Source organism: Athene noctua, chromosome 3, assembly GCF_965140245.1.
Source record: "Athene noctua chromosome 3, bAthNoc1.hap1.1, whole genome shotgun sequence".
Lineage (NCBI taxonomy): Eukaryota > Metazoa > Chordata > Aves > Strigiformes > Strigidae > Athene > Athene noctua.
In genome coordinates, this window is record NC_134039.1 from 40,687,920 (window position 1) to 40,700,875 (window position 12,956).

Consider the following 12,956-nt stretch of genomic DNA (forward strand, 5'->3'; position numbering starts at 1 on the left):
CACCAGACTCGGAGAGATCCTGCCCCTGCCCCCGCCCCCGCCGCCAGCATCTCCTTGTGCCGGCCTTTCGGCAGCTTGTTTAGAACTGCGCCTTAAAAGCACTAAATGCCTTGGGGGAGGGAAAAAAAGACAAGGAAAAAAAAAAAAAAAAAAGACTTCTCGGTGTCTTTTAAATGAAAGACACATGCAACGTTGTTGCAGCGTGCAATCCACTTTTATCCCAATAAATGTCCCTCTTTAAAAGCAGCTATTAAACTCCAGGGGAGCCGAGGACAAGGAGCATCTCGTGAGCTCATAAAACAAACAAACAAACAAACAAACATAAAACCACAATCAAACACCTCCCCCCCAAAAAAAAACCCACACACACACAAAAAAAACAAACAAACAAACAAAAAAAAAACCAACCACCACACCCCAAAAAAACAAAACAAAACAAAAAAACAACCCAACCAAACAACACAGAACCCCAGACAAAACACGAGCTCCCAGCAGCATCAGGGCTTTTTCCAGGGAGGCTGTCGGAAGTGCGGGTGCCCGCCCGCGGGGACACGCGTGTCCCGCTGGCGGCAAAGAGCAGCCTGGGCGGTGGCGGGGCTCGCTCCGCGCCGGGAGGCCTCGGGAGGCCGCGCACCCCGGCAGCACCGGCCCCCCACTCCTTCCCTTCCCTCCCTCCCGGACAGACCCGGCTACGCCGGCGGCTGCGGGTAACCCGCGGGGCGGTGGAAGCGCCGGCCTCGGTTGGGGACCGGGCTGGGGACAGGGGGCCGCGTCCTCTCTGCTCTTCCCTCTCCGCTCCGCTGAGGAATAAATGAGCCCCCTCCCGCAGCATCGTCACCCCGGGGGTGACTCCACTCTGTTCTCGCCCCTTCGCAAAACACTCCCCGACGCCGTGATTTATATGTGCGCGTACCGTATCTGAGTGCTAGAGAGCGACACGCATTATAACCGGATCTTAAAACCCGTCCCTCCTCCCCCGGAAAATAAATAAATAAATACATAAAAATCAGAGTGGTTCCACATCACTGTTAGCTCTAGGGGCCAAATTCTGCTCTCATTTACCTCTGTGCAACCCAGCTGACTTCAAAGGGAAGGAGAGATGGAACCTAGGGGAGAATTGGCGCCACGTATGGCATTCGTTCTCCTTAAAAGCTTGAAAAGAGAAAGCTGACTTCAGCGGGCTAAAACCATTTAAAGGGGTTGGACAGATCCCGGGGGAGAAGGTGGCAAAGGGGGGGTGGGGGGGTGGAAATCCTGTGCTGAGGTGAGACAGCTTTGAAAAGCATCTTTCTTCAGGGACTGATTCCCTCCTCCAGGCAGCCCCGGTTATTAAGAGCTGCGTGCAGATGTGCCGCTGTGTTTCCAGAGATGGAGTATCTCCTAAACCTTCTGTGAAAGGGTGTTATGTGTGATGGAGAGACGTTTCGTGGCCAGAGGTGGTGTGAAGGAGCTCGCCCCGGCCGTGCATCCAGCTCCTCGGAGGAAACCTGTCCCCTGAGGGAAGCCGGGTGCTCACACCGCGGGAGGCTGCCCCGCTTCGGCACCCGCGGGGCAACCCTGAGGGGCAGCCCGGGGGTGCAACCCGGGGGGCAGGCGGGTTGCCTTTCCCCCCGCCGCCCTCGCATTCCTCCCCTTCCTGTGATCATAAGTTACAGATCCAAGCGTAGGACGGAGGATCCCCCGTAAACTACAAGCGACTCGCTGCCGGAAAGCCAACGGACCGGGGAGGCGGAAGGCGGCGTGAGCGCGCCCCGCGCCGGCCCCGCAGGGTGCGGGACAGCCCCTCTGGGCAGGGCGGCCGCTCCTGGGTCCCCAGCTGCTGCCGCCGCTGCTGCTCTGGATGGCAGTCTGCAGCCGAAACAGTGCTACTGCATGTTTGAGGGATCTCCTCAACGGCGCTCCTGACATTCTTGAGTTTGTTTAAACCAAGTGAGAACGGCACCAACACGGGCGAGGATGTCCCTTCCAAACGCCCAGGAATCCCGTCCCGTCCCGTCCCCGTCGTCCGTCCCCCCCGTCCCCCCCATTTCTAATACCGGTTTTTAAGTATGGATGCCAGGACACTGAGAAGATATTTTTATTTTTAGATCTATATTACACCAACACTTCTCTTCCCTCCAGAAAAGTTACAACAATTTATTTAGGGACTGAATGGGAAGATATCAGCGCTACCCGGGACTGGGATAAACGAATTTTGGGGCTCTTATTCGCTTCCTTCCACATACACACACTCCAGTTATCCGGGAAAATAGAAGGGGAAGCTATGAAGATGAGAACTGAGTGTTCCCGCGGGGGAGCAGCCCCCGCGCTGAGGGGCGGCTGAGGGCTGGCAGTAGCGGAACAAGGGGAGCCATGCATTTCTTCCTTGAATGGGATCGAGTACCCCAACAGCCGCGAGGGGAAAGAAGGGTCCATGAAATACGAAGATAACTGGCTGTCTCGAAAAACAGGTGCTCCAGTATTTCCACAAGCCTTCGGTTTTCTTTCCTGAGGCTTTACCTAGATTCTCATTTCACGTTCGGACCCAGATATTTTATTGCATTAGGTCGGCTCAGGAGTGAGGCTACGGAGAGACCCTCTGAGAGACGAACGCCTCTGTCTCTGCCGCCCGGTCCTGGGAAACGACCGACCTGACCTGCGAAGGCGAAAGAAGGTGTAAAAAGAGACTCCGTCACTCGCTCCACAACTCCCTCCCAGCGGAATGTGGCAAATTGAAAATTACAGATTCAAAATCTAGCTTGGCTGAGTTATAATTTTCCAGACATCCTGTTTGTGAGAAGAATCATGTGAAGTATTCTTACTGCCAGCAAAAAAATGCAATGCATCTCAATGAACACTGAAAGAAGTTGAGTTTGGGGGGCTGTTACTTTTTTTTTTTTTTTTTTTTTTTTTTTTTTTAGAAGTATGTTAAACATCACTAGCCTAATGCCTAAAAGTAACGATTGTTCTTCGAATCTCCGCACCCAGGCTGCAAAAAGGTCCCGATCCAAACCCCGTTTAAGGAACTTTCTTCGTAAAGAGTAGGTTTTGTTCATCTAAGAAAGCAAACAAAAATCGGTTCTGGTGCAGGTGGGTAGTCTTCAGATTCTCCGCTCGGAGGGGAAGTGTTTAATTGACATTGTTTGGAGCCACTTTTAACAAAAACCTCGAATCTGTATTTTCACAGACAAGTTAAAGTGTAGGAGCAAATCGACTACACTTCCACTCGGTAATTTAATGTTCATTCTGCGTGGGCAGAGGACAAGACCGTTGAGCCCCGCTCATCTCTCACAGTGAAAGTGATGTGTCGTTCCTCATTACGCTGGGCCCGAGCCTGGAGCCTTTCCCAGCCAGACTCGAGGTTCAGACGCTCCCAGATTTTGTCCGCAAACCAGCCAAAACGTAACGACAGCAATCATTTCACGGTTCCTACAGTTTGGCGCTTTGACAGTACCTCAGCTGTTTGGGAGGTTTTCTGTATGACACCTGCACAGATAAAATGGAGATTTCATGTGCCTCAAAGGCATATTCAGGGGAAGACAAGAAAGCGGTGAATGGGAGCGTTCCCCCGTCCCTCTCTGCCCGTTAGGAAAGCGGGATTGCTGTCAGAGCTGGTTGAACCTCGACAATTCTCCTCTTGCAGCACGTAATGACTCTTCTTAAACCGTCTAACGTTTCTTTCAACACAGAATGGAATGAGATAATATTTAGTGTGTGGATTTAATCTTAGCCCCATAGGAAATCTCAGCAGAGATGCTCTATAAAAGTATTAATGTCTTATCTTGATCTAGTTCAAATTATAATGAATCCTACTTACATATGTGCTATAAAAACAAATCCTACAAGAATTTAATCTATGCTTTATCGGGCTGCTATTGTAGTCCTTTATCAAGTTTCAAAAGGATTTGAAAGTTGGGCCTTGGGACTCAGAGCCCCGTGTAGTTTGACACTATCAGGAAGAAGAGTCCTGCTCTGAAAGATCCTTCTCGGATGCGATTTTTTTTTCGCTCTGCACTTCGAATAAGAGACGGGTCCGGCTTTCCACTCGGGATCACAGGAAAGATGGGCACAGCTTTCCCCTGCCTTCAACCGGAGATGGCGCGGCCCCGAGGGGGTGGTGGTGGTGGTGCTGTCTGTCCCGCCCGCCTTTGCGGGGGGACAAACCTGCCGGCCGAATTAGCCGAGCTGGGATAGGACTCCAGCAGCCGGATCTGCTCTTTGAAATCCAAATCCTCCCCCCGCCCGCTCCGCCGTGCTTCCCAGTAAATTAGAGAGATACACGCAAGACAAAATACAAACACCGTTCTTCATATCAAAGAAACAGGCGTCTTAGGAGAAAAATCCGAACGTCAAAAAGCTCTCTAGTAGGTTATGCAGTATATTACAGGTGAACATTTGCCTCTTCCCCCCTCCCCGGGAATTTATGTCCAAGGAGTGGGCACTCCCGCAAAGCAGCTGATTAAGAGTTTTAAGTGTAGAAAGCCTAATTAAATAAAGCTGTTTGAGTTGGGTTTTGGGGGGTTTTGTTAGGGTGTTTGTTTTTTTTGTTTTGTTTTTTTTTTTTTTTAGGTGTTTTGGTTTTGTTTTTTTTGGTTTTTGTTTTGTTTTGTTTTGTTTTTTTTTACCCAATGATCCCTGATCGCGAATCGACTGAGAGCTGACTGTAGAGCCCTGAGCATTAGCGCACCTCTGCAAACGAGCAAACCGAAAGAAAAGCCCTCCTCTGCAAGCTACGCGGTCTTCCCTGATGGCAGTTTGATTAATTTTGGGACAATTCCGAAAATATACGGGCTGCGTTACCGGAGCGACCCTAAGGCTCTGAATGTATCGAGGGACCTGAAGAGTGCCGGGGGGGGAGGCGCTGCCTTGTCATCTCAGATGAATTGATTTCTTCTAAGGCATGAAATATGGGTCCACATTCTGGTTTCTAAGCACGAATCTAGAGGAAGGTGTGAGACAGAAGGGACAGGGGCTAAGAAATAGATCCCTGTTCAAGTTGGAGGCACTAACAAACGGATGCATTGAGCTGCTTTGACAGGGACTGCTGGTTTTCAAGGCTAGCTCGTTTGAAAGAACCGTTGCTTGCTTGCTTGCTTTTTAAATTTTTTTAAAAATTTCTCATTATTTATTTATTAATACGATGTATGCTAGATCCGATTAAAAACGATGCTGAAAACCACAGAGCAATTTTGTTCCGGTCTTTCAGCACCCGGATCTGCACAGTCTCAGCCTTATTTTGTTTGAGAGCTGCTTCTATCTTTTCAAACGCTAGGTGCATTAAGGAGCATCTATCCCCGAGTCTTTACTCTCTGCCCTTCTTACCAGAAACGGCTAGATGAATACAAAAAAGGACTTAGTGGTTAACCGATATGTTGCTAATTTTTCATCCACGGGCCTCCTCCTTCTCCCCTTTTAAAACTCCAGCTCTTGGAAAAACAACATATTTTAAGCTTTCCACACAAATATTGATATTGGCAAATAAAGTCAGCCCCCAGCCTATGGTTAGAGACAGTCTTCTTTTTGTTTCTACCCCAGGCAATCAAAATTAATCCACTGTATTTCAAATCGCCTCAGAATATTTAACTTTTCCTGACATAACCAGTACCTGGCATGTGTCACGGCGAGAGCGCTTTTCCCTGAACCGTTTGTGTGGTGCCGGTTTCTAGAGGGCATCAGACAGCGCTGGACGGTGGCGAGGGGACACGACCCAGCAGAAAAGTCTCTTATTTGTGTTTGCGTTTGTGCTGGAGCAGGGGCGGGGGGTGTATGACATTAAGTGATCAGGTAAAGCGGAGGTGCTGTAAGCGGGAAGCCTTACCTTGCCACCTGCTCGCAGGGCTGGAGGTACCCTCGAAGAGAAGGCAGGTCGCCCCCTGGACCACTTGACACCGCAGCCAGCGCATCCCTTCAGACCCGGGACGAGTCCTTCCCGCATCGCCCCAGCCGAGGCTCTGAGTTCAACCCTTCGCACGGCCAAGATGTACATTACATGAGCGCATCAGCTTCCCGAGACATCACCTGCGAATGAAAACGGCACCAACGACCAACGTGAAGGGGCCGCAGAAACCGCAGCTCTTTGCTATCGGCTTTTTTTTTTTTTTTTTTTTTTTTTTTTCTTCCTCAGGCAAAAGGCGCACAGAAATCAATGAGTCTGAACCCGCAATGAAGCCGTTGCTCGTAACATGGGAAATTAATGTATGGGAGTCTATCACCAACACAGGTTGCCCTGCGGTGCCCCGGCACCAGGGACCCCGGCACCCCGGCCCAGGGCCGCCCCGACGGCAGCGGCCGAAGCGCCCTCGCCCGCCTCGCCGTAGTTTTCACAGAAGCCGCAAATTACGAATAAACTGCGACGAAAGAGAAAAAGGCACCAGAAACTACCACTTGTGGAAACTGCGTTGTCGATATATTCTCTTCTTCTCCGGTCCCTAGCCCCGCCGTGCTTGTCACCCCGCGGCACGTCTTCTGCTCTCGCATTAGGGAAGTTGTCGTTTAAAGAAAAATTGCTGGAGAACTGTTTAAATCGCGCGAATGGGAACGTATTAGGCAAATTAGAGTCAAGTTTACGGCTGCCCTGTGTTCTCGCAATGGATAACCTTTCGCACCTCCTACACATGGTGATGGTGGCAGAAAACATGCAATTCTGAAGGGACACCTCTCATCTAATGACCAATAAAGCTTTGCTTCTTTGCTGCTTTTTTTTTTTTTTTTTTTTTTTTACGTTGTCCTTTTCAGAGCATGGCTCACAAGCACAGAAAATTAAGGTGACTTTAAAGAGAGGCATTTATCCTTTATTAGGATTTTAACTAATTAGCTATAGCGATCTCTCTTAAAAAGCTGCCATGTACCTCAGGGTATCTGTCGCGCACGGTGCCGGAGGCTCAGCTAATTGGTGGCACTTATTTGCTTTCAGGCTTGAAGTAATGCCTCGTGGAAAAAAAAAAAAAAAAAAAAAAAAGCTAACCTATGGTTTCTTCGTCTAAGAGTAATTTAGCAAACGAATCCGCTAGGAATAAAGAAAACCCGACCCTCAGCTATTAACATTTTCTTATCACATCTTAACTTTGTGAAATCGGCATTGCTTGTTACCAATATAAAATCCTCTTATCTGCTTATTGTTAAAGATATCTTAACTACATTTCAGGTAGAAGTAATTTTACATCTACCCGGGCATTTGGGTTTCTTTAGTGCTTGATGCAAAAAAACCCCCACAAAACCCTCCTAGCTATATATGATTGGCTCAAGGGTAGGGAAGGCTCTACAGAGATCTGGACAGGCTGGGTTAATGCCAACTCTATGAGTTTCAGTGCAGTTTCAATATGAGTTTCAAAAGTGCTGCACTTGGGCCACAACAACCCCCAGCAGCTCTACAGGCTTGGGGAGGAGTGGCTGGAGAGCTGCCAGTCAGAGAGGGACCTGGGGGTGCTGATTGACAGCCGGCTGAACAGGAGCCAGCAGTGTGGCCAGGTGGCCAAGAAGGCCAATGGCATCCTGGCTTGTGTCAGCAATAGCGTGGCCAGCAGGGACAGGGAAGGGATCTTACCCCTGTCCTCGGCACTGGTGAGGCCGCACCTCGATTCCTGTGTTCAGTTTTGGGCCCCTCACTACAAAAAGGACATTGAATGACTCGAGCGTGTCCAGAGAAGGGCAACGAAGCTGGTGCAGGGTCTGGAGCACAGGTCGTACGGGGAGCGGCTGAGGGAACTGGGGGTGTTTAGTCTGGAGAAGAGGAGGCTGAGGGGAGACCTCATCGCCCTCTACAGCTCCCTGAAAGGAGGGTGCAGAGAGCTGGGGATGAGCCTATTTAACTTAGTAGTAAGCGACAGGACAAGAAGTAATGTCCTCAAGTTGCACCAGGGAAAGTTTAGACTGGATATTAAGAAGTATTTCTTTACAGAACGGGTTGTTAGGTGTTGGAATGGGCTGCCCAGGGAGGTGGTGGAGTCCCCATTCCTGGAGGTGTTTAAGAGTCAGGTCGACATAGCGCTGAGGGATCTGGTGTAGTTGGGAACTGTCAGTGCTAGGTTAATGGTTGGACTGGATGATCTTCAAGGTCTTTTCCAACCTAGATGATTCTGTGAAATAGTAACCAATCAACTAAGAAACAAGTTTGCTAACTCCAGACAAATATATCAATCATTCAAGTGAAGACCAGGAGAGGAACAAATGTAGTCCTTGACAGTTAAGTATGTGCTAACCTGTTGTGTCAGCATCTATGCCACCAAAATGCTGGAGTCCATCTGTGCTCATGAAGAACAATCCATTTGCACAACTGCTCTGCAAATAACAGTGTAGTTCATTATGTCATTCATTTAAACTTCCAGTCCTTGTAAGGATGGCCAGTCTGGGGCATTTACACAATATTTCTATTAAAAATCTCTTTGAAAACCTAGTCCCTGTTCATTTGCCCTCATGGAACTTCATGAACATCTCTCCAGTAGGGATTTTAGTGTTAATAAACCTTCAGCACAACCTGGCACCCAGAAAGGTCCTTGAGGATGGTTCCAGGGACATATGGTCAGCACTTTTCTGTCCACCACCTACTTTGAAAACCAGGGAAGCAGTTCTTCACAAGACCCAACAGTTCCTTCAGACTGATCTATATTGTTGATTTGAGGCCATACCTAACATCACTTTCCTTATTCTAGGCACATTTTCTGCCTCTGTATGAGAAGAAAGGGATGTTCCATTCATACTTAACTCCAGCTACACCCATGACCAGTTGGCATCCCACTTTTATATATGTGTATATATATATATATATATATATCACACAGGCTCTAACAAGTGCTGCAGCAGTTCACTGAGGGCCAAGATTTCTATGTTCTAAGACCTTACACAATCAGAAATGATTGTGATTTGTCTTCTTTCTACAGACTACTAGTCAAAACTCCTATGCTTTTCACAACTCCTATAACAATAAAATTAGTTAATTTGTTTTTCACTTACAACACTAAAAAGAAATAAACAAAGCAACAAAGTTTCCTGCCATTGTTGTTTTTTTTTTTTTTTGTTTGTTTGTTTGTTTGTTTTGGTTTGTTTTTTTCCAGCTAGTACAGCTAAGTAAAACATCTTGGATCTCAGATGTGATATCATGCTACTCAATCTTTTATAATATGGTTGAGTTCCATTCCTGCCTTTTGGGGGCCATGCAGTAATAGCTACTTCTCACATGCGTTTTCCTCATTAAAGAAAACCATATTAAGATAGCGCAGTGTCCCAGAATATTACCATGGCTTCCATTAATGCTAATAGGTGTAATTTCAGTGTGTATCAAGGAAAGACTGTACCTCCATAAATATGCATTGTCATTATCATGATGATATGACACTAAAATCAAAAGGATATTAATCCAGTATGTTCTTTATAGTGCATGCAACAGTTGTAGTGGGAGACCAAGTGGCAGTTTTGCACCTCTCTGTCTGAGGCCAGATTTGAACGCCACTTATGGCATGGTTTTGAAAAATGTAAACACTACGTACAGTGGACACTCCTTTAATGAATGCATGTTTGAATAACAGGATTATTAATAATTAATTATAATAATTTAGTAAGTAAAAATGTGACACCAACTCAGCCTGTACCAAAACAATGTCTATGCTATAGATACATTGGCTTCCTGCTATTTACAGATCTGTTCGAACAAGAACTCTGTCTGAGCAACAATCTTTTGAGTCAGAGTGGTTACCGTTTAAAAGTGTCTTAACATGCAAGTAGGAAAATCTGCCCATAATTCAGTGAGAAACATTTCCTCACAGTGTTTTGTTATTCAGGTGTGGGTTACCTGAGTACCATTGACACCATGTTCTCATTCAGAATATGCATTTTGGGGAGCATTTTTTCTGTTGCAGCAGGTAATGATGTTCCTAATGCCACCATTCAAACAATGGAGGGTTTGAAAAGAACTACTGTGCAGACCGTCAGGTGAGCTGCACAGGAAAACACACTCCAAGGATCCTTTCAGGAGAGCTCGTTTACAATTAGATTTGGTGAATGACGCCCATCAAAGGATCAATGCATAAATGCACCTTGGATGTTTCATTCTTAATTTTGAATTAATGCTTTTCTACGGTACCGAGACTTGAACTTCGTATGTCCAAAGAAGATTTTTTAAGGAGTTTATTCACATGAAGTCCTTCCTCCTTCATGTTAAAGGATCTACAGGAAACAGCAAAAAGTGCCTAGGAGATGATGTTAGTGAGCTGCGAAGAGGTCTGTGGCACCACAAAGGCAGCAGCACATCTAGAAACATGAAGTTTCAGAGGTTTGTGGTGCAGGTTTTGCTGGGCTGTCACTGTGACTCACAGCCACTCTGACACCAGAACAGATTGCCAGAGATACTTATTTTTAAGAATATGTTCTTGTCTTAAATGAGAATTGCTCTATTGGGGAGTAGGGGTGGAGGGAAGAAAGCAAAGAAGGAAAAATAAAAATAATAATTTAAAAAAAGAAAATGAAAAAGAAAAAAGAGCAGGAAAACTCAAGGAAGACACAAGGAAAGCATGAAACAGTTTTCTGGTATGTAGAATAGGGCTTTAAAAATTCATGCTAGCATAAATATGACACCATATGCAGCATTTGTGTTACCTTACATACTGTAAAATATGACTATGAACAGCAGGCATTTGTCCAGTTTAGGGTTGCTTCACTTTATTCCTGAAAGCAATGAAGGTCTTTCTGCTAGCTTGAACAGAAGTCGCACCCTGCATGTTTATCCATATTGGACCAGACACACTGTACTTTCAACACTGCATTTCTTAAAAATATGTGCTCGATACAATAATAAGACATCATCCCATTACACATCGCAATGTTATGTAATGAAAACAGCAAAATACTTTGGCATATTTTATAACAATTTCTGTTGGGTACACAACTTATGCATGACAACATCAACTTATGGAATAGCAGACTAAGCCTATTATGAACCTGAAAAGGCATGTCAGTGAATATTGTCACTCTAATTTGTAATTTAGTAAATTGTACGTTAAAAAGCTACAATTTTCTCTCTGCAAAATAAAATGCCTTTAAAAATGCTTCCAAAGCATTTTATTTAAGCTTGGAGGTATTTCTCATTCAGAAACACTTGGAAATCAGGTATGACGACTTTTATACAGCACATCTTTTTTAGATCTAGAGGTTGATAGACATAGATGATATAGAAAGATTTTTGAAATCTGAAGTACAAAGATCTCTTATTTACAGCTGTGGTGATGTGCAGTATATTATGGTTACTAGACAAATAGAGGGAATAATCTGCAAGAAGCGTTAAACTGCATTTTGATCTCCAGCTAACACCCGCAAGAGTGGTGTATCTATGTACTGACCACACTGCCACATATAGTGGCAGACATTTTGAACTAACAAAGTTTTCCTTACAAAACTTATATCCTTGATGATACAATTGAAATCACAGAAGCTCCAGTCTTTGGGAGTGACATTTAAAAGTCTTTACATAGCAGATCCGAAAATTTAGTTTAACACTTACTACATACATTGGGAAACTAACTAGGTATCTTAAGCATCTAATGATATTCTATTGCCTGCTGACAACCACAGCATTTCTATAGTCAGGCCAAACAACCTTCACTGATCATTATTCCTCAGAAAGGTAAGGAAATCTTTTTTGAAGCAGGCTGTACTGACTTTTGAAATGTAAGACTATAATAAAAACAACACGCTGATTCAAATGAGCAAGGTTATTTACTGGAGGTTTTCCATGAGATCAGCCATCTTTTAATCTGAAAATGAATGCAAGTTCTCACAAAAATGGAGATAACTGCTTTCAATCCATAGTCATATGTGTATGTTAGACTTAAAAGTGCCACAAAAATAATGTCATATGTAATTTAAGTATATTTTAAAAACAGCCACAACATAAGAATTTATGTTCTTTACTGACTGAAGTTTAAGGGTCCATTACCCTCCCCACCTCCCTCTCAGTGTATAGGGGGTTGAGGCTTCACAATATTAGACAAAAACAGATGAGGAAGACAGACTTCTCTAGATCCAGTTAGCAACTTCTACCCTCAAAGTGGAAAACATTAAAATAATTTTACACTTTGAAATCAAGGAACATTTTCTGTGCTGTATGTTCATGGACAAAGCATTCACTAGCAGTAATGACTTAGATAACCATAAATAGTAGAAATATATTTTTTCTCTTTCTCTAGATCTCTTTGCACCACAAAACTTTCATACATGGGTCTGAAGGAGTCTGGCTATATGAACAAATGTAGTTGGGTTAACAGTGTCATGTAGATGTAATGTTACATTACCTCAGAACAAACCGAGAACTCAGTAAATTTAATTTTTTCTTTAACCCTCTAGGAAAATGTTCTAAGTCTTTGAAAGTATAAAACTGTAACGGGTTGCTTTATCATATTATGACCATAATTTAGGATGAAAGCTGTAGAGGACTTCTCATATTACTAAGAAAAGACAAGTGCATCCCCACCATTTGTAGGTCGCTGCAAATTTTTGGTGCTTCAGTAAAATATTTTAAACAGAATTTTCTAAGAATGGCATTGCTGGCTGCTATAGATCACAACAGTTTGCAAGCACGTATTTTATTTGTTAGAAAATGACAATTCAGTGTTTTGATATGTGACATACATCATATGAGTGTGAACCATTATTGCATTCGCACATCTCAACCAGTTCTTATAATCAAGCCTAAACTTGTTCACTGTATAACAATCCTTGTAGAGTTAATCAGTTCTGCATTCTACACCACATGAACATATAAGCAATTGAAAACACAAACTATGATAACTTACTGACAGGTATAAAATATTTTGACAAAAAAAAACCCAAACCACTGTAACCATGTATAATAAAATAAGTCAAATGTAGTTAACTGAAACTGTTTATATTGGTAATAAACAAGAATCCAAGAACTGATATTCATTCACAGGTTTAAAAAGAAACAGCTCTCCATATTTGATTAAATCAACTAGTTAAATTATCTCCAATAT